Here is a 26,811-nt window from a genome sequence, read left to right as displayed (position 1 = left end):
GCTACCCGCTGCTGATGGCGCGGAGCGAGCGCCGCGGGGCGGGGACTGAGGCCGCGGGCCCCATGACCGCAGCGGCGTCCGGGCGTCCGTCCACTCACCCGCGCTCAGGCCCTGTCCGCGGAGCCCCACCCTAGACCCGAGCCCCCGCTCCGGACGCCCCTCTCCGAGCCCCCAGGCCCCGGGTCCCCCGCGGGGGTCCGCCCCGCGCCGGCGCAGAGCGCGCGGAGGCCGCAGAAGCTGGGGCCCGGGGACACGCGAGGGGGCGGGGCAGTCCTGCTCCCGCAAACCGGGCGCTAGCGGCTCTTTGTTCTCGAGGCTCCCGGGCTCCCCTGGTGAGCGCCGCGCCGCGCCCCTGGGACGCCTGTGGTCCCCGGCTCGAGCCGAGCCGGGCCCTTTTCCTGCCCAGGGTGGCGGGGCTCCAAGGGAGTGTTGAGTGCTGCTCAGTCCTACACCAAATTCCGGGCCGGGGTCTCCGGACTCCCCGCCCAGTGCTCGCCCTCTCCGTCCGTTCCTTCATTCAGTGCGGACACCCACGTCTAAGACTGAGTTCTCCGGAGCCCCTGCGCAGGGCCCCTAAACTCAGCCTGTGGGGTCCGGAAGGAGGAGAGCCCACGAGCCTGGAGCGGGGGTGTGGTCAGGGCTTGGAGGGCCTTGAATTCCGGCAAAGGACCTGGGTCACCTGATGGGCAGGGGTCCGCAGGGAGCCTGGGGGTGGCGGTGGCCAGGGGTGTCTTGATCACATTTGTGTTCTAGAAAGATCCCTCTGGTTTAGGGGGGCTGGAAGGGAGGGGAGGGGAGACCAGGGAGGAGGCCACTGCTATCGTGCAGGTGAGGGAGGGTTCTGTGACTGAGGGGGGATCTGGGGGACAGAGAGGAGAGACTCAAAGAGCTACCCAGGAGGTAAAGTCCGCAGGGGAGGAGGCAGGAGGAGGTGAGGGCACCTCAGAATTGGGACTTTGGTGACCACTCCTGAGAAGCAAGGAAGGTGCAGGATCTTCCCCATTGCCCCCCACGCCCGCCCCCTGCCTGTGTTCTTCACAGCAATGACCACGGAAGCTGTATTTGGACTTGCCCTTTGGTTTCTTGTCTGTCTTCCTGGCTGGACTCTGAGCTCCAGAGGACAGAGGCCTTACTCTCTTCTCGGCTGTGTCCCCAGGGCTTGGAGCAGCGCTGGTTGAGATTTGGCCAATGAATGTAATGAATGAATGAGTGAGGCAGTGTAGGGACCAGGCCTCACAGGTTTATCACTGTGTCCAGGGGCCAACACTCAATGGCAGTTTCTTCTAAAAATGCATGAATGAATGGGCAGTTGCCTCAAAACCTAGCAGATAAAATCTAGTCAGAAGCTGAGAAGTGGTGCCATGAGATACCATCAGGACAATAGATGAGTAACAGCACCTCCTTCACCCCAGGGTTGTGCCAGCTGCTGCAATGAGTTAACTCATTTAGCCTTCCCACCAACCCTATGAAGTAAGCGTTGTTGGTGGCCCCATCACACAGATAAGAAAACTAGGGCTCAGAGAGGTGGAATAATATGCCCAAATTCACAGAGTTAGCAAAGGGCAGGGCCAGAATCTGAACCCCAAAAGTTGGCTGCAGAGGCTACACTGTTACCCAGTCATAGAACAGTAGGTGGATGCCATGCTTGTTGGAAAGGGCCAAAGGCATCTCACAGCCGCATGCAAGGTTCCTCTGGCTAATGTGATCCCTTCTCAAGGGATCAGAAGCCCGATGTGGCCCCCAGACAGGCCTGGAAAGTCAGCAGAAGTCTGAGTGGGTGGAAACACTGGCACCAACCAAGCCAGCCGGCCCGGCCTCCATGGGACCATCGCTCCACTTCATGTGCGTTACAACATTTCCTCTCCACAGCAAACTGCGTGAAATCCCCATGGTTATCATCATCCCCATTTTCCAGGAGAAAGCGAGGCACAGTGTGAGGTTGGCCAGCTCATCTAAGGTCACACAGCTGTTCTGTAGGAGAGCTGGTGTCCAAACAAGGCAGGCTGACTCCTGGTTCCACATTCTGTGCTTTCTCTGCACTGACCACAGCGGGAGGCTGGGTGCGGCCAGTCGGCCAGCCAACCATTCTCTGTGCCCGGTGATGGCTGCCAGGTGTGGCTGGGGCAGCATTTGCGCTGGGGCCATCCTGCCTCTGCTCAGTGATGGGGCAGCTGCCGGGAGCATGGTAAACCCAGCCAAGGCTGAACCAAGATAGCAATCGCATCCTCCATCCCCTGACATTGGACATCCTGTATTCAATCACCCACACATTCATTTCTTTTCATCGTTCCCTTCTTGACTGTGATAAAGTCATTTTTATAGACTTTAGAACGTGCATTTCATCTGAATTAAGCATGCTGGAGTCAATCAGTTTTGTTGGAAAATGGGCTGATAAAGGAAGACATTTCAATGATCCCCTTCCTTTTAACTGATTGTTCTCCAGCACACTAAGAGTCTCGTTCAGGGAGTGTACATATGTGACAATCTGCATACCCACTTCTGGAATTCTGGATGCTAAGGAAAGCTTGGAGCATTCCAGAGTGAGGATAATGTAGCATTATCTTTTTTTTTTTAAGGTATTTTATTGATTTTTTACAGAGAAGAAGGGAGAGGGATAGAGAGCTAGAAACATCGATGAGAGAGAAACATTGATCAGCTGCCTCCTGCACACCCCCCAGTGGGGTTGCGCCCACAACCAAGGTACATGCCCTTGACCGGAATTGAGTCCGCAGGCCGACGCTCTATTCACTGAGCCAAACAGGTTCGGCGCATTATCTTATTGAGGATTGGTTATCAGGTATGTGATGGTGCATGTGTGTGCAAACCCATGTGTGCTGGCCCATTCTGTGCTGTTATGGATGTGCATGTGTGTGTGCATATGTGGTACAGGCTCTGTGTATGATTTGTGCATGTCTCTGCATATGTGTGCACAGTCACGTATGTGTGTGCCTGTGTGAAGACAGGAAGTGGGACCCTTGGATAATGGGGGAAGCCCCACCACCTCCTCACCTGCTATGACAGCAAGAGGACTGGCCTTCATAGGAAGGACCACCCACTGGGTGGCCTATGAAGCCCTTGTCACAGCCTGGGGTCAGCTGCTTCTCTGCCTCAGAAGTCTCCTGCATGGTCAGGAGGAAACAGTGACAACCTCAGTTTATCTGTCTGAAGGGACAGTGCAGCCCTGGCCCTAGATTATCCAGGATTCTAGTGTCTAGATGGGGTGGGATCCTCTAGGCCACTCGCTGCTTCTCTTGCCTCCACCAGTGGGGGAGAGGTGTCCATCATGCAGGTGGCCAGCAGTTTCCACCTGGTTCTGCTAAGACCTTAGGAAAGTCATTTCACCTCTCTGAGCCTCAGTTCTCTTATGAGGTAGAAAACCTCACCAGACTGTTAAGAATGAGATAAAATTAAATCCTATGCAAAATGGGAAAATGCCCTCTGGTTGGGCACCTCCTGAGGGCCTTGGCCATGTCTTCTTACCTTTGTTCCTAGTCCTTTGTAGGAGACCTGATGAAAGGAAAGCTCTCAGTTCATGTTTCCTGGAGGCATGTCTGAAACACAGTGGGGACACAATAAAAGTTTGATTTCATTTTCATGTACTCTAAAGCTGAATTTCTCAATTGTGTTCCATAGAGTATTTTATACTTCCTTAAGGATCAATAGGGAAAAAATCATGGTGAAGAACTACTCTATAGTTAAATAATTTTGGAATGTGGAAGCCCTTAGAGGAGTGGTTCTCAACCTTGGCTGCACATTAGAATCACATGGGAATCTTTTTTAAGTACTGATTTCTGGGCCTCATCCTCCGGAAATTCTGTTGCTTTGTTATGGGGTGGGGCCACAACATTAGTAACAAAGAAACAGAATTTCCGGAGGATGAGGCCCAGAAATCAGGATTTTAAAAAGATTCCCAGGTGATTCTAATGTGCAGCCAAGGTTGAGAACCACTGCCTTAGAGCTTTCCAATATTAATTAATTCAGTACACTTTTATTGAGCATCTACTATATGTCTGTTATGGTTCTGGGTGTTTGGGATAGATAGAGATTTAATGAAATATTTTCCAGTATTTCCATATCTCCCCTCTCCCCCATTTTTCTGAATGAAAATGTAATCCTGCCTCATTTAGCATTACCTGTCCCACTCCCGACTCAAAGTCCTCCCAGAAAGGCTATGGAATATAGTAACTAAAATAACCACTTCTAAAGCCAGACTACTTGGGTTCTGAATCACATCCCCATTGCTTACTAGCCATGTGACCCTGGATAAGCCTCAATTTATTCAAGTGTAAAATGCTAATAATAGCAAGGATAAGATAGTGCTACATCTCAAGTGTTCAGTAGTATTCCTGGTATGTAGTAAGTATTCTTTTAAATAATATTTATCACCATAGATCTCAAAATCTACAAAATAATGGCCAGTTCCCCTACATAACTCCTAATGTCCTATTCACCTCCCCAGAGTTAACATCTGATCATTCAGAACCACTGACCAACCTCCATGGCTCCCAAACAGCTCCTGGTTGGTTTATACTTTGCTCATGTGCTGCAGCTGCTGCTTCTAAAATGTTCTCAGTGATGCCCACCTAGAAGACACAGCTTCCAGACCCATCTTTGGCATCTCCTCCTCCATTAAATTCATACTCACTGCCTGACCCTCCAGCCCCAGTGGCTCCGCTAGCTGGTTACAATCGCATGATTTACTCAGGCAAGGCCAGTAGAAGAATTACCCAATCAGCAGAATCACAAGAAACAATTGCTGGGTTTTGCCTCTACGTTTTGAACGTGGTTTATTATACAGCAATGCACAACTAATACAAACTTCTTGAAGCCAGCAGCAATTGGCTTCTATTCATCTTCATCTTGACGGTTGATATGCAAAGTACATAGGCTATAGCTAGAGCCACTGATGAAGCCAAGAGACAGTGAATGCCCTGTATTATCCCCACTTCAGATGTTAGCTGGGGTCCCTGAGGGGCATCCCCTAAATCATCAATGGGAGGACCCTCGTGAGAATGGAAGTTGTCTGAAAGTGTACCTACCAGCAGGTCAATGACAGATGCTATGAACTGTCCAGGGTGTTGACTGTCTTGTTGTAGGGAAACCCAGTACCATTTTCTGTACCCTGTCCCTGCTGCCCCAGGCTCACCCTGCGTAACCCTTGCCCTAGGTTTGACAGCATCTGTTCAAATAAAATGTAAGTAGAACATTTGCATCTTCACCCTCCTTCTCCCTTCCACCCTCCCTCTCAAGAACCATCTGACCATTATAATAAAAATCCAGCTTTATGTAAATACCCTATCCTCCAAGTAATAAATGCCATTAGCTGATCCTGTCTGAGCAACTGCAGGCTTTTAAACATCCATTTGAAAATCTTTGAAAGCTCTCTCGAGGCTCTTGCTCATAATTCACTAAGTGGGAGTTGGTAATAACTGTGTTAAATGGCCAGGCCCAGCGATTCGCAGGAGGTGTATCTGTTTGTGTGTTATCGGTGGTGGCGGGGCGTGCGCTGAGAAGAGGATGCCTTCCTTCCATGCTGATCGGTTACTTATTTTTAAGAGTCCCCCTGGGAGCTCACAGTACTTTGATGAGCTACTAATGAAAGAGCCAGATCTGACAATTAATTTCCACAGAGTTATTATTTATTGTTTTGGCAACAATTTTCTGAAAAGCCTTAATACTCACCTTGGCTTCCCAATGGTTGAAGGGAGCCATGAGTTGAGGGAAGAAATGGATTCCACTTGTTGATTCATTAGTCATGTATTGAGCACCTACTGTGTGCCAGGCACTGAGTTAGATCAAGATTCAACCCCTGCCTTTAGGGATCCCTTAGTCTGGTGTGTGTGTGTGTGTGGCGGGGGGGGGGGGGGGGGGGGGGGGGGCGGGGGGGCGGGAGTGGTGGGGGATGGAGTAAGGCAAGCAAGTGTATAATAGGTAGTTACAATACAGTGTAATACATACTATGAAGGGCACAATGTAGGGTGCTATGGGAGTATGTGGGGCACAGAACACAGATTTAAAGGGTCGGGGAGGCTGCCAAGAGGAAGAGTTCTTAATGATCACCTAGCAGCAAGATAAAAGAAATGCTCTAGGAAAAAACATCCACATGTCCGAAGACTTTGAGAAGAGAATGCATAGCCAGAAAATTTTGGGGAGAAGGTGGAGTGCTAAGAATTCTCAGTCACTGCTGGTGGGAGTGTAAACTGATGAATTTTAGTAAACAGCAAAGTGAGAGATATGCAAGCCCTGTGATGAAGCAATTCCATTTTTTTTTTCTAGAGACATTCTGTACACAACATAAGGAGACATACAAACAATGACCGTACCAGCATGGTTTGTAAGAGCCAGTAAGTGGAAACAACCCAAGTACTGATTAAATGTAGAAGGATTAACTGTGGTATAATCATACAGCAGAATACTATACACAAGTGAAAATGAATGAACTACAGCTACACATAGCAACATGGATAAATCTTTCTTATATTGACATGGAAGAATACATACAACATAAGTCCATGTATACTAAATTAAAAGTGGGCAAAATCAAAACATTGTTTGGGTATGCATATAAAGGTGGTAAAGCTATAAAAGAAAAGGAAATGATTGACAGTAGCAGGTGGAATCATGGTTTATTCTAGGGAGAGGATGAGGGCATGATTCAAAAGATCACATGGAGAGTTTCAGGCAATGTCCTATTTCTTAATCTGAATGGTAGTTACACAGCTGTTTAGAATTATTAAATAACTGCACAATTATTTCATAAATTTTCCTAGATGTGTGGTGTATTTCATGATTTTTGTTAAAAGGGCAGTTATTCTAGTTACACCCATTAGAAGCCTGGCATGCTGACGGGGGAGGGCTGGAGCTGGCTCTCGGGAACTAGAGCCAGCATCCTGCTTTGTTGTGTGTGCATATGTGGACCCCAGACAACTCTCACAATGGTGGTACCAGGGCTTCCTGGGGCCTGAAGACCTTGAGAGTCACCTTAAACCATTTCCATGGCTCAGTCTTCAGAGAATCCCAGGTGGGCTTGGGTGTAAGTTTCACAGGTTTGAAAGGAGCCAGGTGATGCTCTGGAAGAACCGGAGGGAATATAGGACATTGCTTTGTCTTTGCGCCTGTACGTTCCCAGGCTGGGCTAGGATCTAGAGGTGCAATATGATTATGAAATCCAACTTTAAGGGCCTGTGTCTCTCCTACATGAGCTCTAAGTTGGGTGCACTAGAAAGGACATCACATGAGGATCTGGTGTAGTTCTGGGTGACTGTGAATCCTTCACATAAATTGATCTTAACTCAGGGCAGAGGAAGGCAACGAGTGTTCCACGGTGGTCAGAGCTGGAAGGGATCTGAGTGATCCCTGAGTCCAGCCCTTAATACTTTTTGGCTCTTGATTAAGTCTAAAGTCAACTTTACAATTATTCACCTACATGAAAAATACATTCTTTTGGAACAAATCATATACTTTGGAAGTAAATAAAGTATTATAGTTTTCTCATCCTTCTTATAATCTCATCCTATAATCTATTAATCAACATTAATAGCCTTATCTACTTTCTTCCACATGCCATGCCAAGCTCATACACATACATGCAAACACAATCTGGGGCTTTCTTCTTTTTCAAAAAGGGGCTAATATTATATCATTACTCTGCAACTTGACATTTCACATAACAATATATTATGGACATCATTCAAGATCAGTGCTTCCAGATCTAATAGATCTTTTCCATAGCTATGGAATATTCTTCAGTTTGGATGTAGCATAATTTTCTCAACCATTCCCTTGTTGATAGACTTTTAAGCAATTTTCTATTTTTGCACTAACAAATAAATGTCCATTGTTCATATCCATATGCCTTTTTAAAAAATATATGCTTTTTATTAATTTTAGAGAGAGGAAGAGAGCAGGGGAGAGAGATAGAAACATCAATGATGAGAATTATTAATCTGCTGCCTCCGGCATGCCCCCTACTGGGGATCGAGTCCATTCTGACACTTTACTTTATCTAAATGTTGTGGTCATTCACACTTTTATCAACAATGCAGGGGAATTTTTATATGCCCACTCTCTTTCCAACAATGGCTGTTATCAATCCACAGGTTTTCCTCCTCCCAATATGATAAGCAAGTGAGCAAAAGAAGAAAAAATAGCAATAAAAACAAAGAAACACTACCAAAACCCCCTTATTGTTATTTTTATTTACTTTTCCTGGTGATTCTTTTTAAATATATATATATATTTTATTGATTTTTTACAGAGAGGAAGGGAGAGAGACAGAGAGTTAGAAACATCGATGAGAGAGAAACATCGATCAGCTGCCTCCTGAACACTCCCCACTGGGGATGTGCCCGCAACCAAGGTACATGCCCTTGACTGCATCGAACCTGGGACCCTTGAGTCCACAGGCCGATGCTCTATGCGTTGAGCCAAACCGGTTAGGGCCCTGGTGATTCTTAAGCTTGATTACTTCTCAAATATTTGTTCATCATTTGTATTTTCTTTCCCAGGAAATGCTTGTGCATATCACTTAGTTATCTTTGTACCAGATGGTTGATCTTTTTATTGTTGTTTTGCAGAAGATCTGTTCACATTAAGAGTACCAACCCATAGTCTGTTACATGTTCCTTCATTTATAAAGATAGAAAAGAGGTAACACAAAGAAATGGGTTGCCTGAGGACACTAGAATGCAAATGTCAGAACTGAACAAGTCACACTTCTAGTTCCCTGTACAGGTTGCATCCCTGGCCCACGCCATAGCTTAGACTCTTGTGGTAAAATTTCTTGGAATTGCTAGGACAAATTTTCTCAGAGTATGATCTCCCCTCATCAGGATAATCTGGTGCTTTATTAAAAATTCATATATTGGGGCTACCCAAACTCTATTGAATCAGAATCACTAGAAGATATGAGGAATCTGCTAAGAGAATTTAAAAAATATTTTTCTTTTATTTAGTAAAGTTAGGTAACCATCACCCTAAAAACTCAAAGTTCTTACATGAGCACAAAGGGTACTTTCTGAAAAGATGGGGTGAAGAACTCAATGGGAAAATGGTATATTATAGTAACTCTTGTGCGCACATGCGCGCACACACACACACACACACACACACACACACACACCATTGGCAGCTGGAGAGAGAGCCCTTCAGGTTGAAACATCGAAACAGAGATATCACCGGGGACCTGTTGGCCTCATGCTGCCCTTAAGCCAAAAGCAAGCTTTTGTGGAAATAGGGGTGAATCTAATATATCACTTTCTTGCTGGTATAAAGGTGTAAATGTCAATTTCTCCTTGTTTTTGAGAAGATTTGACAAAGCACTTAGAGCAGCACCCATTTTAATCAACAAAGCAGCCAGAAAGATCACAGGGTGGCAAGTGTGCCATATCCTATCTGAGCTGTGGGTGGATTTGAAAATTGCACTTTTAATTAAAATTGGCATTTCTGAAGCTCGGGTTGGAGCTGGCCATTTTGCTGGGGAATTGCAGGCGGTGAGGCAAATAATCTGAGAGGGAGGTTTAAATGAGCAAAGAGGAAAACTTGTGTATTAACAAGATGTGCTTGTTTAAATAATGAAGCGGAGAAAAGATAATGTAAAAACGCCTTTGTGTTTAGTTAGGTTTCCTCCGAGACCCACATTATTATAGCTGAGCTGTCCGAGGTGCTGACAGCTGGGTGAGAGGATTTCTTGCCCGAGGTAAATGCCTGGTCCGTACTTCTCAGCCCATCAAGTTTGGTCTTTCACCAGTTTCTTTCCAGTCAATGATAAAAATATCACCACAATATCATTCATTCATTTGACCCACAAAAGTTACTGATCACCTACTATGTGTAGTGGATGGTGCTCTGAAGAATGGGAAAAAATAGCAACCCAGAATCATTGGATCCTGCTCCCTAAATAATGCAGTGAGCCTTAAAATTGATATTATTCCAATATTTAAGGACTTTGTGAACCAGTAAAGTTTAAAATAATCAAGAACAATGCCAAGTACTGAAGACATTTAAGAACATCAACTACCACCTACTTTCTCCATCTTTTAATTTTTTTAAAAAGAGAAAAATTTGTAACTTAACAGGTACAAAGAATATAATCTTAGAATAAAATATAGTTATTTAAAATGGCTTTATAAAAATTCACTTTATTGTTTTTTTAAAATATATTTTATTGATTTTTTACAGAGAGGAAGGGAGAGAGATAGAGAGTTAGAAACATCGATGAGAGAGAAACATCGATTAGCTGCCTCCTGCACATCTCCCAGTGGCGATGTGCCCGCAACCCAGGTACATGCCCTTGACTGGAATCGAACCTGGGACCCTTCAGTCTGCAGGCCGACGCTCTATCCACTGAGCCAAACCGGTTTCGGCCACTTTATTGTTTTTATTTTTCACATTTGGCTAAGAGCCACAGAAAATTTCATAATGTACTGGCATCAGTTTCAACACTGGCATTTGGGAGTAATTGAGCCATCATCCAGGCCTCAGGAAATAAGTAGAATCTCTCCATGAATGTCCTGAGCAGAGATCATCTAACTTCTGGGTGCACATATGACCTCCTTGGTCAGCCTGTTGGACAGTCTTGTTATAAAGGTCTTCCTTCTGCATAGTTATAGCACCTTAATATGGATGGGGCAAGTGAGTATGGGAGTGAGTGGAAGGGGATGGAATTAACACTGTTGAGAACCCACTATGTGTCAGAACTGTGACAGTGACAAATGCTTTACTTTATCTCACATGATCTGATTTTCACACTCATTTGTGGGGTGGGCATCATTAGCATCCCAATTTGGAGATGTGAAATGTGTTACATAGACAAATCTAATTTATAATAAAATAACGTTTAAACATTAATTTAAAGGGGAGCAGCTAGTCAATAAATGGTACAAGGATAATTGGTCAGAAAAAAACATATTTTGACCTTCACATCAGCGCAGTCATCAAATAAATTCCAAGTGAATTAAATACTTAAATATAAACAATACAAACATAGAAAGTATTTTTAGCCCTGGCAGTTGTTGCTCAGTGATTAGAGTGTCAGCCCTTGCACTGAAGGGTCGCTGGTTTGATTTTGGTCAAGGGTACATACCTGGGTTGCAGGCTTGATCCCTGGCCTTGGTTGGGGTGCGTGCAGGAGGCATCCAATCAATGTGCCTCTCTCACATCGATGCTTCTCTCTCATGCTTTCCTTCTCTCTTGCTCTTCCCTGTCCTCCCCTCCTTCCACTCTCTCTAAAAAAAATCAATGGAGCCCTGACCAGTTTGGCTCAGTGGCTAGAGCGTCGGCCTGTGGACTGAAGAGTCCCAGGTTCAATTCCGGTCAAGGGCATGTACCTTGGTTGTGGGCACATCCCCAGTAGGTGGTGTGCAGGAGGCAGCTGATCCATGGTTCTCTCTCATGGATGTTTCCAACTCTCTATCCCTCTCTGTAAAAAAATCAATAAAATATATATTTTTAAAAATCAATGGAAAAAATGTCCTCAGGTGATGATTAACAACAACAAAGTATTTTTAAAACAGAAAACATGAAGTTGAAACATTATCAAATCTCAGGAGGAAAATGGACTTTCAGAGCTTAGAAACAATTGGAAAAAAGGGAAAGACTAACTATTTTAATATCCTAGATAGAAGAATTCCATGACACTTTTAAATCTATTTTGCAGAACTTAATGATTTGTAATAGTGGATATTGAAGACTGAAAAGTGAAACCCATAGTGACAAATTTTGCAGTAGGGGAGTCGATTAGCAATCTTATTGGGAAAACATTCTCTATTTGATCTGGGTGAAAATTGATCAAATTGGAAATATACTTGAGATTATTATACATTACTATGTATTAGTTGTACCTTGATTTTTTAAAAAGTGAACCCAATCTAAACGCAACACCCCTGTTTTGGACTAGGGATACCAAGTCCCTATGGCAGTAGAGCCTCTTGAGACCATCCATTGTGCTTTGTGTGAATTCAGGCCAGACACTGTTGATTCCAGTTTATATGAAAAAGATTTGGAAATTCTAGTTGACCACAGACTTAAGAGTGTTAACCATATGATTCAGCTAATATCAAGAGAATGCCCAACCTGAGGTTTTAGTGGTAAAGGCATAGCGTGCCGCCCCCCCCCCCCCCCAAAAAAAATAAGGCAAGTGATAGACACCTACCTTAGTGACCACTACCTCCACCAGTAAAGGTCACTGGATAGTTTTTGAATAAATTAATGAAACTGACTTATTGTCTTACATGGCAAAGTGTAGAAGAAAGGCAATGCAGCCAGGGCTTTGGAATCATACTGGCTTGGCTTTGAATCCCACATCTACCAAGTACATGCTGAGTGATCTTAGGAAAATAATGTCACTTCTCTGAGCTCAGTCTCCTCTTCTGTAAAATGGGGATACTAATAACATCAGCATCGAAAGGCAGTTGTATGAACTAAATGAAGTACTTACTGTAATCCACTTGGCATAATGCCCAATATAATAATGTCCCTCAGTGTTGGTTATTATTAGTGGTATTTTTAACCATTAATTCTGAGGGACCTCTTTGTATGTCAACTTTAAGGGATTCCTGAGGATCTTCTTTTTTAAGGAGCTGGGGAAGTTGTGCAATCATTCGCCAAGAGAACCAAGTTGCCTGGCATACCTCCCACCCCCGCCACTGACCTAGAGACACCCCAGAGCCCACGTGGTCTCATTTCTCTGCATGAGCTGCTGAAATCAATGTCCAAGGCACTGAGCAAGGCAGGGAGGAGGCTGTGCGGGATCGAGAAGATGAAGAAATCGAGAAGCCGGCACACCAGTGACAGCAGCTCATTGACTCCCTGTCCCCAAGGGCCAGCTCGGCCAGCTGGGGAAGCCTGTCATTAACTCTCCTTATTGTCTACATTTTCTGCCTCACTGGCTCATCTGAGAAGGCAAATGGAACTGGCTTTAAGTCACTCCTTGCATGGACATTGCTTTATTGGCTTCTGGAACTGGGAAGAGCTGGGATTACTGAAAACATTGACTGCCCAGGAGGCATTCAAATGTGTGGGATGGGAAAGTGGGCATGAACATAACTTGGGGTTTGTTCAGGGAACATCCTAAATGGATCATGGTAGTTGCCACCCAGCCACGCCTCACTCTGAGCCCAGAGTCTCCTACCACTGTGATTTGGAGGGTCAGCCTTGTCCTTTCTGGCCAAACTTATACAGTTTATCCTTTGCATTTTAAAAAAATGTGTCTATAGGGTATTTCCCTACAAGGGGAGGGACAGTGTGGCATGGACTTTGCATGTAGACCTTGAAGTGCTGCTTACTAGCCATTAGACCTTAGACTCTGAGCCTCAGTCTCCTTGTCTGTAAAATAGGGTTGATTACATCTGCCTTGAAGTTCTGGGTGAAGATAATAGCATTATTCTCCATGGGGTGGTAAGAAAGAAGTTATCCATAAGGACAGAGGGGAGTCCCAAAAAGGGCTTATCAGGGAGCGTCATGGGGAGGAAGAGCTGTGAAAACATCTTGTCTCCTTTCACCAAAAGTTACATCCCCCTGTTCTGTGGCTCAAGAATTATGTCTTTGAGAATTCCAATGTATGCAGGGTATTAGGAAGGATCTCTGAGCTTCCCCAAAGAGTTAGAGAATGTGGCAACTCTCATGTATCCAGGCTGCCCAAACCTTCTCCCATCTGCCATGCACCTCCCCGCTTCTTGCTTGGTGTTAAGCTCCCCCGTAGAAGATGCTCTGCCATCTCCTTCTCCAGTTTCATCCTCATGTGGGACTCAGGCTCAGACACTCAGATGGGGCTGTGCTACAACGCAGTGAAGCCCTTCTTGACTTTCCAAAGAGAACTAGGTGGAGAAAACTCACACTTACTCAATAATGTATGCCAAGTATCCGCCATGTTTGAAATTGTGGGGCCTCCGTGGCATATGGAGAAGAGGCATTTTGCTGAGGATCACTGACAGTTGACAGTAAAGTCAAAGCTGGACCTGGGGTTCACATTGCTTTCTGACTACTCCTTTCACATGGGATCAGCGAAAGGCACATGGAGCTTTCCTGAGATAAGTTTATACTTGACAATATCAAAGGTCCATTTTGCATGCATTTGAGTCTCACCCCTCCTTGGGAATCAGCCACAGTGTGACCATGGGCAGCAAGTCAGACCCCGGGGCCTTCCCTGATCAGCTCCTTCTCTGCCTCAGAGCATGTGGAACTAACCATGCACTCATTGGCTGATTGCAGTCCAGGAAAAATCTAAGCGAGCTTTTGAAGTTAAAAGGTAGAACCCAGGACTCTCCTCTTGCAAACATGGGGACACATAAACCAATTAGTTGGAGGGCGGCCAGCTTTGTATTAAAAGTTCAAAGAGATACTGGGCACTCAGAGCAGACAGAGAAGGGTCAGGAAGGGTAGGATGGAGGGGAAGCTACGTAGGGATCTAGTTCCTCCCTAGTCACAGGCAATGCCATCTGCTGATAGTGTGACTTCAGCTAGTTGCTAAGTTTCCCTCATATTCTGTTTCCACATCTGTAATGTGTAGGATATAATAGCATCTATATCACAAGGTTTGTGAATAGATTCTGTGAGTTGTAGCATGTAAAGGACTTAGTACAGAACATGTCATAGTAAGCTAACTTTGTTATTGTTGTTGTCACTTCCTTCAAGTTCCTTCTTTGGCCGCTATTGGTGTGACATATCTAATTGCCCCAAGTCTTGCTTGTCCAAGGTCAGAAGGAATTTTAGTCTCACTCACCCTACCTTGGCCAAATAGTCAATCTTTTCTTCAACCACTGGGCAAGTTGGAAAGTACAAACCCAGAAATAGTACACCATTATTTGGCCTGCAGAAGAATTCTCCTTTCCCTCCCCTCACCGTTCTCCCCCCCCACCCCCCGCCCCCACTCCTGTCCTTAGAGGAAACCCTTGCAATGTGCTGTCCTAGGGGCTGACACAGTGTTCTCCCTTGTTCAGCTGGTGAAAGGAAGCTATATGCAAATGAAGACATGTAACGTCACACAGCTGGCGAGTATTGAAGCTGGGGACATTCCCCAAGCTAAATGCTGTGCCTTTGATGTGGCCAGGGCTGCCACAGTGCCCTGAGATGCTGACCTGGTCCAGAGAAGCCAGCCTGGATGCTGCTCTTTCCCACAGCCATTGACTTCAGAGCTCAGGGCATAGACAGCTAACACCTTATCTGGGTGCCCCAGGGCCTGCTATTGGCACAGTGATGGCTCCACTGGGATCATGAACGTGGAGCCCAAGCAGGATACACAGGCCAGAGATAAGGCCAAGAACAGATTCCCTCTGGCGCTCAGGTGCTGTTCATCAGAAATGAACAGCCCCACAGCCCTGGCCGGTGACAGGCACAGGGTGATAACAATGCCACTGATCAGCAGGCTTGGTTGACGGGCTGTCACTGGCTTCCAGAGATAAGGGAACAATGAGCAGCCCCTCCACTGAGGGAGGGGCCTGCACAGAGCCTCCAGGGCAAAGCAGCAGGGCCTGAAGCTTGTCTCTGACCCCTTCACCTCAGCAGGACCCCCTCCTCCCAGCAGGCCTCCGGAGTTCCTCCTGTCACCCGGGGAACCCTGGCCCCAGTATGCACCCACTCTCTGACCTCTGTTCTCTGGAGTTAATCATGTTATCTCTAGAGCGGGTATTAATGGATGATAACATATAAGAAGTTCTCTTTCCACCTGCTTATCCCACAGAGGCTGCTAAGGAGTCCTTCTGCTGCCCTCATTTATTCACTCACTCATTCATTTATTCATCCAATACTTTGTTATTGAGCGCGGAGCTGGGTTCTAGCGAGACTATGGTAAAGAAGACATATATTAGTTCTCTGCTAGAGCCCCAGGCTTTATCCAATCCCATTCACTCTTGGCCCTTATATTTGGTGTGCTAAGTGTTCCTACAAATTTTTGGTCTCCAACATTCTTTGGACCCTGATTGTTGCCAGAAATCCTTCTGCATGCTCTCTTCATTCCTTCTCCCATTCCCCAGTGAGTGTCGCAAATATCACCTCATTCTTTTTTTTTTTTTTAAATTGATTTCAAGAGGAAGAAAGGGGGAGAGAGAGATAGAAACATCAATGATGAGAGAGAATCATTGATCGGCTGCCTCCTGCACGCCCCCTACTGGGGATCAAGCATGTATGTGCCCTTGACCGGAATCAAACCTGGGACCCTTCAGTCCCCAGGCTGACGTTCTATCCACTGAACCAAACCAGCTAGGGCTAACACCTCATTCTTAAGCTTCCACTAAAAAAGCTTCCCTGAATCTCTCTGGTCTGATATCTTGCTTTCTACATCTCTGCAAAACAGTCCACTAGGTCTTCTGAACAGTGAGGTTACACTGTATGTGGCACTAGTGCAGAGGAGACCATTTCCCACAACATGTGGTTCCCAGTCTTTCCTCTGATACGGTCTTACTGGACAATCTCAGGTGAGTCTCAGTCTTCCCATCTTTTAAATGGGTGCTGCGTTGGATCAGTGGTTCTAAATATTTTAGTGTCCTGACACCTTTGGAAATTTCACTGAAGCTATGGACTCTCCTCAGAGGATACCCTTGCACTCCATTGACAATTTCAAGAAGTCCATGTATTTCTTGAAGACAAGTTAAGTGCCCACTTATTAGATTGAACTCTTACATTGCCTTCAAGTCATACATCAACCTTTGTCCCCATCAAGATAAGGGATAGAGTTCAAGGGTTCAATTGGAGGAACAGAGGTACGAATAAAGACTGGGCAGGGCTCTCCAATGGGCATAATAGTATAAAAGAATCTTTTTTTGTCACTTCTTAAGAGTGCTGTATTGGAAAATGTGGGTATATTATCTATGTCTGGATGAAAAAAATTATCCCAAACATGCAGCTTAAAACAACAATAAATATTTATTCTCTCTTACGGTTCCTGTGAATTAAGAATTCAGGATTGGGCCCTAGCTGGTTTGGTTCAGTGGATAGGGCATCAGCCTGCGGACCTAAGGGTCCTGGGTTTGATTCCAGTCAAGAGCATGTACCTTGGTTTCGGGCTCCTCCCTCGCCCGGACCCTGGTCGGGGAGTGTGCAGGAGGCAACCAATCTATGTGTTTCTCTCAAATCGATATTTTCCTCTGTCTTTCCCTCTTTCTTTTCCACTCTCTCTAAAAATCAATGGAAAAATATCCTCGGATGAGGATTAAAAGAATTCAGGATTGGCTTAGCTGGGAGGTTCTGATTTGGGTCTCAATAGGGTTGCAGTCAGGATGTCAGCTGTCATCTGAGGGACCTCGGATCCACTTCCAGGAGGACTCACCCACCTGGAGAGCAAATTGACTGGCTGTTGGTGAAAGGCCTCAATCCCTCTGCACATGGGCCTCCCCCTAGGGCTGCCTGAGTGTCCTTGAAACAGGGCACCCGGCTGCCCCCAGACCCTGTGGTCCGAGACAGAGCAAGGTGGCAACTGCAGGTCTTTCCTGACCCAGTCCGGGGAGTCACGTATTGTCATTCTCACAATATCCCATTGGTGACATAGTCAAGGGGGACACCACTGTGCTTGTTCATAAACTGGGAGTTCCTCAGTCATATCTGCCTGTGTTTGGGGGGCCACCTGTTAGTCTTTGTTTCCCTTTGCATTCCAGCTCCATGAGGCTAGCTACCACAGCATATTTCTCTTTTATTACAAACGCAGGTGTGTAAGGTATCACCATGTCACGGTAATAATAGCAGTCAGCCCTTATACAGCAGTTATTATGTATTGGGCATGTCCTAAGCACTTTACATATATTAACTCATTTAACCATTTCAAAACCCAAAAGTTATCATTGCCCCCCCTCCTCCATTTTACAGATGAGAAAACCACGGCACACAAAAGCAAAGCAACATCTCCAAGGCCACACAGACAGCAAATGCCAAAGCAAGGGTTTGAGCCAAGGCAATGCAGGGAGTAGTGCTCTCAACCACTGCACTTGGTCACCAACAGAAGGGGTCCTAGATGGCATGGGGGGTGGGAGCTCTCAGGTTCTTCTGGGAGCAACTAGAGAGGGACTATGACTGAGCGCTGGGTAGTACCATATCTAAGGGCAGCAGCCAAGAAAGCGTTGGGAAGGAGATGGGAAGGGGCAAGCTAAGGGGCAGGAAAAGAAACAGGAGATGGGTGAATGCTTATATCAGATGTTGGGGTGGGGGCGCAGAATTGGGCCCAAAACTGTGAAGGCCACCAAGTGGCTGTGGAGCATGAGGATGACATTAGAGGCCCTGGATGAAGGCATTGGGGCGATGTTGAGTGGGTCCCAGATTACAGTGGGTTGGGAGATGATGGGAGATGAGACAGCTGGTGTGGACCACTCTTAGGAGAGGTTGGCTGTCAATGGAAGAGGAGGCAGCGTGGTGAGTGTGGGGAGAGAGGGAGAAGGATCATCCCAGCATAACAGGAGAGGTCCGGACAGATCTCAGCCTGGCCCCCACCTCCTGCGCAGGCCAAGTCGAGCAAAATCTGCCTGGCAACGGGTTAGTCTAGATCTCAGAAGGAAACCCCACCGCAGGCAGTGCCAAGTGAGGCCTGAAGACACAAATATTTGCTTGGCTTCTGCCCTTCTTGTTCAAATAGGGCACTGGCAATGGGGCTGGAGGCTGGCTGCTGTGGCAAGGAAGTGAACGTGAGAGAGTGTGGGTGGAGAGTGTGAAGGAGGAGCAATTGCTTTGGGGCCACTAATGAATCCCGCAGGCTCGGAGCTACTGGAATCCAACAGCTCGTGGAAGCAGCTAAGTAACACCCCAGCTCCTTTAGCAGACATCTGTTCAAACAAAGCCAACCTTTTCCCTGGCATCATCTCCATCGCAGCCCCATGCCGCCCTGCTCTGGCTGTGGCTGAATCAGTCCAGTTGGACTGTGTGCTACAGGGGTGCAGAGAGGCTGTGAGATGGCATGTTATTTCAGCAGGATGTGTTATGTTATGGCCAGGACGTGGGTGGCCATGTCTGTGTGTCTCTGGGGCCAGTATGTAAGAGTCCATGTGTGCTGCTGTGGTTTGAGTGTGTGTGTGTGTGTGTGTGTGTGTGTGTTTCTGTCTTGCTGTGCAGCTGTATTGTGTGGTGTGTAGCTATGTCACCAGAAGGCTCTAAAGTGCCCTTTTCCATGCTGTGACAATCTGTGTGCCATGTTATTGTGAGATGGTGCATTGCTGTGTGTGATTTGGTGGTTCACCGTGAGACATCTGTGTGTGTGTGTGTGTGTGTGTGTGTGTGTGTGTGTTTGCATGCGCACACACTGTAAAATTGTCACAGAGTCTGTACATAGCTATATTATGCTGTCTGGTCATGTACAAAGCCACTTGAATAATGGTATGACTGTGTGTAACTCTGTGAATTGGATATTATGCTACATACAGTGAAGTAGCTGGAACCTGGACAGAAGTGAGGTGATCACAGTGTCAACCACGCCCAAGGAGGCAGGTGGGCAGGTGGGGGCCAGGGCGGGGCCTGGAGATTCCAGAACTGACCGGCAATTCCCTGTTGCCACCGGGATGTAGTGGATTAGAGCAGCAGCTTCCTCGCGCATCAGAATCATTTGGGATATTGTTTAAATGCAGCTTCCCAGACCCATAACCAAAGGTTCTGCTTTACTGGGGCTGAGGCAGGACCCTGTATCTATATTTTTAACAAGAATCCTGGATAGTCGAGGGACCACACTTTAAGAAACATGGATTCCAGGCACCGTAGGAAAAGATGCTGAGAAGATGAGGAACAGTAAGAATCTAGAGGTGAGAGGTGGAAAGCAAAAGAGGAAGAAAGGAGAAAGGGGAGGGAAGATGGAGAGGGCGATGTAATAGGCATGGTCAGTGCCCTGCCCACATCCCCAAGCACTGATCCGCTGACTCGCAGCCTCAGAGGTTGAGGATTGCCCCCCACTCTTCCCAGCAATTCTCAGTACACACAGCACCATCTCAGCCTCCTGCCCCCACCACCCCCAAGTACTGGACAGTGGGGCTCAAGCCCTCTGAGGAATGAGCAGTGAGGGTTCTCTCTGGCCTTTGAGGTGACTAATCAATGTGATTGATCCTTAGAAGTCTCCACCTCCACAATGTGTTTGAGGCCACAGTCTGTGGCCCCCGGGGCCCTGCAGCCAGCAGTTGCACTCAAGGTACCTTCCAGGGCCGCCCTCAGCCTCTGACCTGGGGAGGCAGCACCAGGCCGGTGGGATCTGCTAAAGCCTCCAGCCCCACCTGTGAGGGATTCCTCCTCACATTGTCTGGAAGCCGAGTCAGCGTGGTCAGATGCCGCTGCTCTTCGGTAAACCCAGCCTGTCTCCCTGGGCAGCCCCACCATCTGCCTTGGCAACTTCCTACAGGATGTACTGCATGGAAAAGACCCCGCTACGAGGGACCCAGCTGCCCAACCGTCAGCTCCTGGGAGTACGCGGTTGGCTTTGTTCTGGGGTCATTTCAGTGACTGTCTCAGCACGTGTCTGCAGACACAGCGCCATTGCAGCCTTTTGCCCAATGCTGACGTGGGTTCCGGGTCTGATCTATGGGTCCATGGTCCTCACTAGAACAACAAATATGCCCCCTTGATGAGCTGATGCCTGCCTAGGGCACCATGGGAGAAAAACATTGCAGCTGTGTCTGACTCAGAAGGTTGCAGAGTGGCTTGGTGAGCGCTGGGAGTCGGGAGTGGGCTGGTAGCAGGCAGGTGATGCCCTGCCCCACATCCCCTTCGCCATCTCCGGGCTCCGTAGGCAGTTCCAGGGCCATTGGCAGCTTTCATCTCAGTGCCTGGTTCCCTCTTCTTCTCACCCTGAAGGCTTTTCCTCATGCCACGTGACTTGGAAGTGCTGGGGGGTGGAGAGGGACCCTCAACCTATGAGACCGGAATCAGTGGACCAATACTCCAGGCTCCCCTTCCCTCAGTGGGACAATCCTGAGGTTCATTCTGTGCAATTCCTCAGAGGAAAGAGCCCAACTGTCTACAGTGGGCAACTCACTCATTAGCTGCCCTTCCTCTTCTGGCTTTCTCCCTTTGCCTTCCTCACCTGCTTCTTGGGATCATCTCCCAAATCAGCCACTTGCACCCAAGTCTTTGCTTTGAGGGGAAGCTCACCTAGAACATGAGTGATGGCAAGTGTGTCTGCCCCCTCCCCCCCATCTGTCATGAGGCCGTGAGAACACAGTGACTTTGACTCTTTGCCAGCACCAGGAGCTGCGGTTGGGGGAGGGGGACAGAGGCAAATGGGGCAGGGCCATAGCCTTGGAAGGGCCCATCTGTAGGGGCTGGTGGACAACTAAGTAAGTACCACCAGCCATGTCCCAAGTGATAGGAAACAGGGGGACGGCGGAGAAGGAAGCATGTGCCGCTGCACAGAGGCCAGTGGAGGTTTCTGGAAAAGGTACCACGTGAGCTGAGCCTCAGGGACAGGCATGTTCCTTGTCCTCTGGGTCCGCGATGCATTGTCAGCTCCTCCTCCAGGAGCACTGTGTCCACCTCTTCCTCCTCCACTGGGTCACGCTCCCCGGCAATGGTTGTCATTGCCCCTGAACCTCTCCTCTCTAGCACTCCATGCACACAGCTCTCCCACTGGTTCACAAGCTCCATGAGGGCAGGGACGAGGCCTGGCTTTGCTGACATGTCAGTCCCCAGCATGAAGGTCACTGTCTTCCCGCCCCTCTGCCATCGCCCCAGGCCCAACTTCATTGCCACCTGGAGGATTGCACCTGCCTCCTCACTGGTCTTCCTTCACCTTCAGAGACACTTGGCACAACCACTGTGTCGGCCCTGCTTCCCAGCTCCTAACAGCTGTAGTCGGCCCCCTCGCCTGTATAAGGGGCCAATGTGGACCTAGGTGGAAAGAAACAGGAAACCTCATGCCACCCATGGGACCAGAAGGTAGAGGCTGGGACTATTTCTACTGCCTTCATTGTTCACAGGCCCCACGTAAGTCCTGGGTATCTACATCACCCACTGAGCCACAACCTTGCTCTGAGACTGGCCCTGTGTGCAAGTGGGTAAATGGAGGCAGAGCCCCCTCCTGTGAGTCCTCCAGGAAGCCTCCCCCAACCCAGTCCCCTCAGGGGAAGGTTAGATACCCCGTGTCCCTGTGCTTCCCTCTAGCATAGCCTCCACCGTGCAGCAACTTTCATTCATTCACTCACTCATTCAGGAACTACTGATTGAGCCCTTGCCACATGAGAGGCGCTGTTCTAGGAGCTGGGATACACCAGTGCACAACGTAGGAAAAATCCTGCCCTCGTGGCCCTTCATTCTCTTGGGGGAGACTGATCATAAGGAAGATAAATAACTGTAATATGTATTAGATCAGGTGGTAATCAGTGCCACGGAGAAACAGAAATCCAAGACGAGCAATAGGAAGGATGGGTGCCTGTGGTAAAAAAGGTGGCATTTGAGGAAAGACTGAAAGAGGAGAGGGATGAGCCTTTTCCAGGTAAATGGACAAGAAGTGGTCCAGGCTGCCCCAGGGCCACCTCAGCTTGTGCCCTGTACAGAGAGGGGTGGGCTGGATGAGCAGACACTGGGGGGTGAGAACCAGGACACATGCATGGGAATGAGGTGTGGTTCAAGCTCCCAGTGTTTGGTGCAGGCGGGACTCCAAAGCTCTGGCTTTGACCAAGTAAACTCACCCCTGTATCCTACAGGCCCAGGTGATGAGGGTGATGCCCTTATTCAAAGATCTACCATGTGGCTTGAGGCTTGCAGAATACTATCAGCTACATTGTGTCTATAGCTCACACCTACTACCTTCAATAGCAGGTAGCGATTGTACTATTCAGGCCTCTTTAGGTTGTAAGTAACAGGAATTTTTTTCTCCAATGTGCTAGGAAAAAAAGCCTCACAGAGAATCTGATGTCTAGGCCTGGGTCACATCTCTGTTCCTGGGGTTTGCAGCGTTAGCCCCACCCATCTCATATGTATTTAGGAGGATAATTATGAAATGAGGAGGAAAGCAGGTTTCTCCAAGAGAAAGGTACAAAAAGCTCAAGTCCACAAGAGTACAATAGCCTCCCCTCCGCCCCGTGTTCCAGAGGAGGAAAGTGGTGGCACTCTGAGACGGCAGGTGCCTTGCCCAAGCACACAGCCACCGGATGGAAAAGCCGGGACATATCCCAGGTCCCAAAACTCTGAGTGTAGGATGCTTTTCCCTTCACTGGAGCTGCTTCTCAGAGGCTAATGCAAAGCATCACTTACTACCTTAAGAGAGCCACAAGACAGAGGTAACGCTGGCCAGGCCCGCAAGGTCCTCTTATCAAAGTGGACAGAAGTGGTCTCTACTCTGCCATGGTCCCTCCCCAACCAGCCTGGGCCTGGATTCAGAAGAGACAGTGGAGGCAGGATGAGCAGACACTCTCCTCTCAGTGTCAGCCAGCCCAGGCCCAGGCGGGAGCTGTCCCACATCCCCCCACCCCACCGCCCACCCCATCCAGGCCACAGCAGGAGTCCAAATAGACAATTAATTACTGCCTGGCGCCCGAGGGCGTTGGCTCCCCTTCCCCTCTGCTCAGCCAAGTGTGTAATGGAAATGGGACCAAAACAGACTCCTCTGCCCAGAGGGACCCTGGCCCCTTCAGCAGAGGATGGGTCCAGGGAGCCAGAAAGGGGGCGGAGACACAGAGGTGAGTTTATTAAAGCAAGGAGCTTCTCCTCATCCCTCGCCTGTCACGCACAGTCCTCTCAGACCCCTGCTCAGAATGGTCCTTTCCTGGCAGCCTGAGTACAGGAGTATGCTTGATATTAATCTTAAATGATATTAATGGCAGTGTGTTGGGCAGTGACCTCCATACTTTACAAGTATTGTCCCTAAATCCTCGAGTGAGTCCTTTGATGTAGTTTTTATCTCTGTTTTACAGATGAAAAAGGTTGAGGCCCAGAGAGATGACACGGGCTCTCAGGGGATGGTATAATGTAGCGGCTGGAGCACAGGACCTGAAATGAGACAGACCCACTTGTGTCTCTTACTCATTCCCCCCAACTAACCCCACCCCCACTCCCACCCCCCACCCCCGGGGCAAGGTATTTAACTTCTCTGTGCCTCAGTTTTCTCACCTACAAAGTGGTGGTGATAGACTCACCTCATAAATTTGCTAGGACAGTGTTTGAGGGGAAGTGTTCAGTAAATGGTAGCTATGCGGCTTTAGAGGGTAGGTGCTGTTATAACGTGTTCTGCAACAACTTGAAAATATTAAATGCACTATTTTAAAGTTGATCATAATATGTGCATACTATTTTCACCCTACGCACATGTAATGAGGAACATGTCATTCACAAAATTTCAGGCACATTTTGAATCTTCTCATTCTGCCCCTATGCCCCTCACCAGTCAACAGCTCAGTTGGGCATCATTTTCTGTTTTTTATGTTAAGAACATAAGGGGAATTTTTGCTTGTTCGTAGATAAGCCATATCAATTCTGATGATGAATTTGCTTTTATAACACTCAGACACCCTTGCTGGAGATTCTTAGAAATTCCCCAATCTTGTTGAAAAATCTTTGCCCTAAAATGGGGGAAATTGACTCCCCCAGACATCCTGATGGGCAGACTGGTAACTTTTGTTCAATAAAGAGAAGAGAAAAACCCAGTCCGGATCAATGGCATATAAAAGACAAGTCACACACAACTAGAGTGAGCCAGGGCCTGGCCGTGGTGGCTCAGTGGTTGAGCGTCGACCTATGAACCAGGAGGTCACGGTTTGATTCCCGGTCAGGGCACATACCTGAGTTGCTGGTGTGCAGGAGGCAGCTGATCAATGATTCTCTCTCATCATTGATGTTTCTCTCTCTCTCTCTCTCTCTCTCTCTCTCTCTCTCTCTCCCTTCCTCTCTGAAATCAATAAATGTATATATTTAAAAATATATATTTTATTGATTTTTTACAGAAAGGAAGGGAGAGGGATAGAGAGTTAGAAACATCGATGAGAGCGAAACATCGATCAGCTGCCTCCTGCACACCCCCTACTGGGGATGTGCCCACATCCAAGGTACATGCCCTTGACCGGAATCGAACCTGGGACCCTTCAGTCCGCAGGCCGACGCTCTATCCACTGAGCCAAACCGGTCAGGGCAATAAATATATATTTTTTAAAAAAGTGAGCCAGAGATGCCTCTCCTCCACTCATGGCTTTCTAGGGAGCCTTGTCTCCCCTGCAGCCTTTGAGCCTGAGGAGCAACAGGGCGGAGGGGACTGGGTTAATTCATTTCTGCAGCCCCCACACCCTACAGTGGGTCCAGCGCAGAACCAGGGCTTGGTGAAGATTGAATAAAGGAATGAATGAATGAATGAATGAATGAATGGCATATCTAAGCATTAGAGGATGAAGAGTGAAGGAGAAATAATTAGAGAGCTATCTATTCTCAGCTCCTTTAGAATGCTGAATAATTTCTATATTCTTTGTAAAAGATCTCCAAAGATAAATTAAGTGGGGGAAAAACACACAACAAGAGTATACAACAAGCTGTAGAATGTGCTACCTTTTGTGTAAAAAAAAGAAAAAGGAAAAGACAGTGTGAATATGTATTCATATTTGTTTACATATTTGTACTTGTGGTGTAGGCAAATGGAAGGCTACTTAAGAAAACAGTAAGGGTGCTTAGGGGAGGATGAGAGGATGGGTGTATGGGAAGCAGGAGTTGGAGACTTTCCACTCTACACATTTTTTTTTTTAAATTTCTGAAACATATGAAATAAAAAAAAAAAGGAAAGGAAAGGAAAACAAAAATATATAGGAAATTTCTGCTCTAAGAAAATGCTGAATAAGAAACTACCCCCTCGCTTGAAGCCAGTGGAGGGAAAGGAATGCTTAGTTAATACCTAGTTACAGCTCATCTTCTCAAGGACTTAATTAAGGGCTTGGTGATCTCCTCACCTATCGATCTCGGACCAGAAAGCATTAGGTAAATTCCCAGAAGCCCTGAGCTTTTCAAAATTGTTTCTCTGAACTCCAAGCCTTTTGTTAGTCGCCCGCGCATCCTCCCAGGATGGAGGAGGGATGGAGTTGGTAGTGGCTACTGGGGCTAGAGGTGGCAGGCAAGAAGTCGCCTGCCTTCAAGTGTGCGTTCTGAACCACAGCAATGAGAGTCAGTGGAAGTGGGCTGGGAACAGAGAGGAACTGCCGGAGAGGAGGCTGCTCAGACCCGCTGGGGTCAGGACACACAGGGCCTTGTGGTTGGGAGTTGGGGAGCGGGTCAGTTTGGACTTCATCTTGAGGGCAGCTGGGTGACTGAGAAGGCAGACTTGGCTTTAGAACTCTCCCAGGTAAGCTTCATGCCCAGAGACGCAGCCTTCGGTGGCTGGGGATGCCACCACATAGACCTGGAGGCCCCCGTGGCTCTGGGTGGCAGGGTCTCTTCCTGAGCCACACCTGCCTCCCAGAGTCCCCCCTTGGGATCCAACGCTGGAGAGGAGCTGAGGGACTGGGTTTCCAGTGGACTAGCTCAGACCCTCTGCATCTTGAATGAGGAGCAGGCTGAGGCTCCTCAGCCAATCACCAAGCCCACCCTAATGAGCCATAAGGACAGACTGCCTGATTGCTCCTTTGTGTCACTGGGCTGGCTCTCAGCGCCTCTTCCATCTGAGGCTGTGGGGACGGGAAATGGGAGCCTTGATGACTAATATGCACCACTGGTTTCCTGTTTTAGGATAAACACATGTTGGGGACAGGGTCTCTCCCCCCCGCCCCCAACCCATTCTCAGAGATCTAAGTGCCGGGCATAGGTGAGTGAGGGCGGGGTGAAGGTGAATAGAACCAGTTCCCACAGTTTGCAAGGCATATATTTGACTATGGGGCAGAATCATATCCCTATTTGGCTGAGTAAATGAAGCCCAGAGAAGGGTTAGTGTATAATCACAGATAGTAGATAATG

Source organism: Myotis yumanensis, unplaced genomic scaffold, assembly GCF_028538775.1.
Source record: "Myotis yumanensis isolate MYYU_CA2020_CCGP unplaced genomic scaffold, mMyoYum1.0.hap1 SCAF_7, whole genome shotgun sequence".
In the NCBI taxonomy this organism is placed as follows: Eukaryota; Metazoa; Chordata; class Mammalia; order Chiroptera; family Vespertilionidae; genus Myotis; species Myotis yumanensis.
This window is presented reverse-complemented; position numbering follows the sequence as displayed.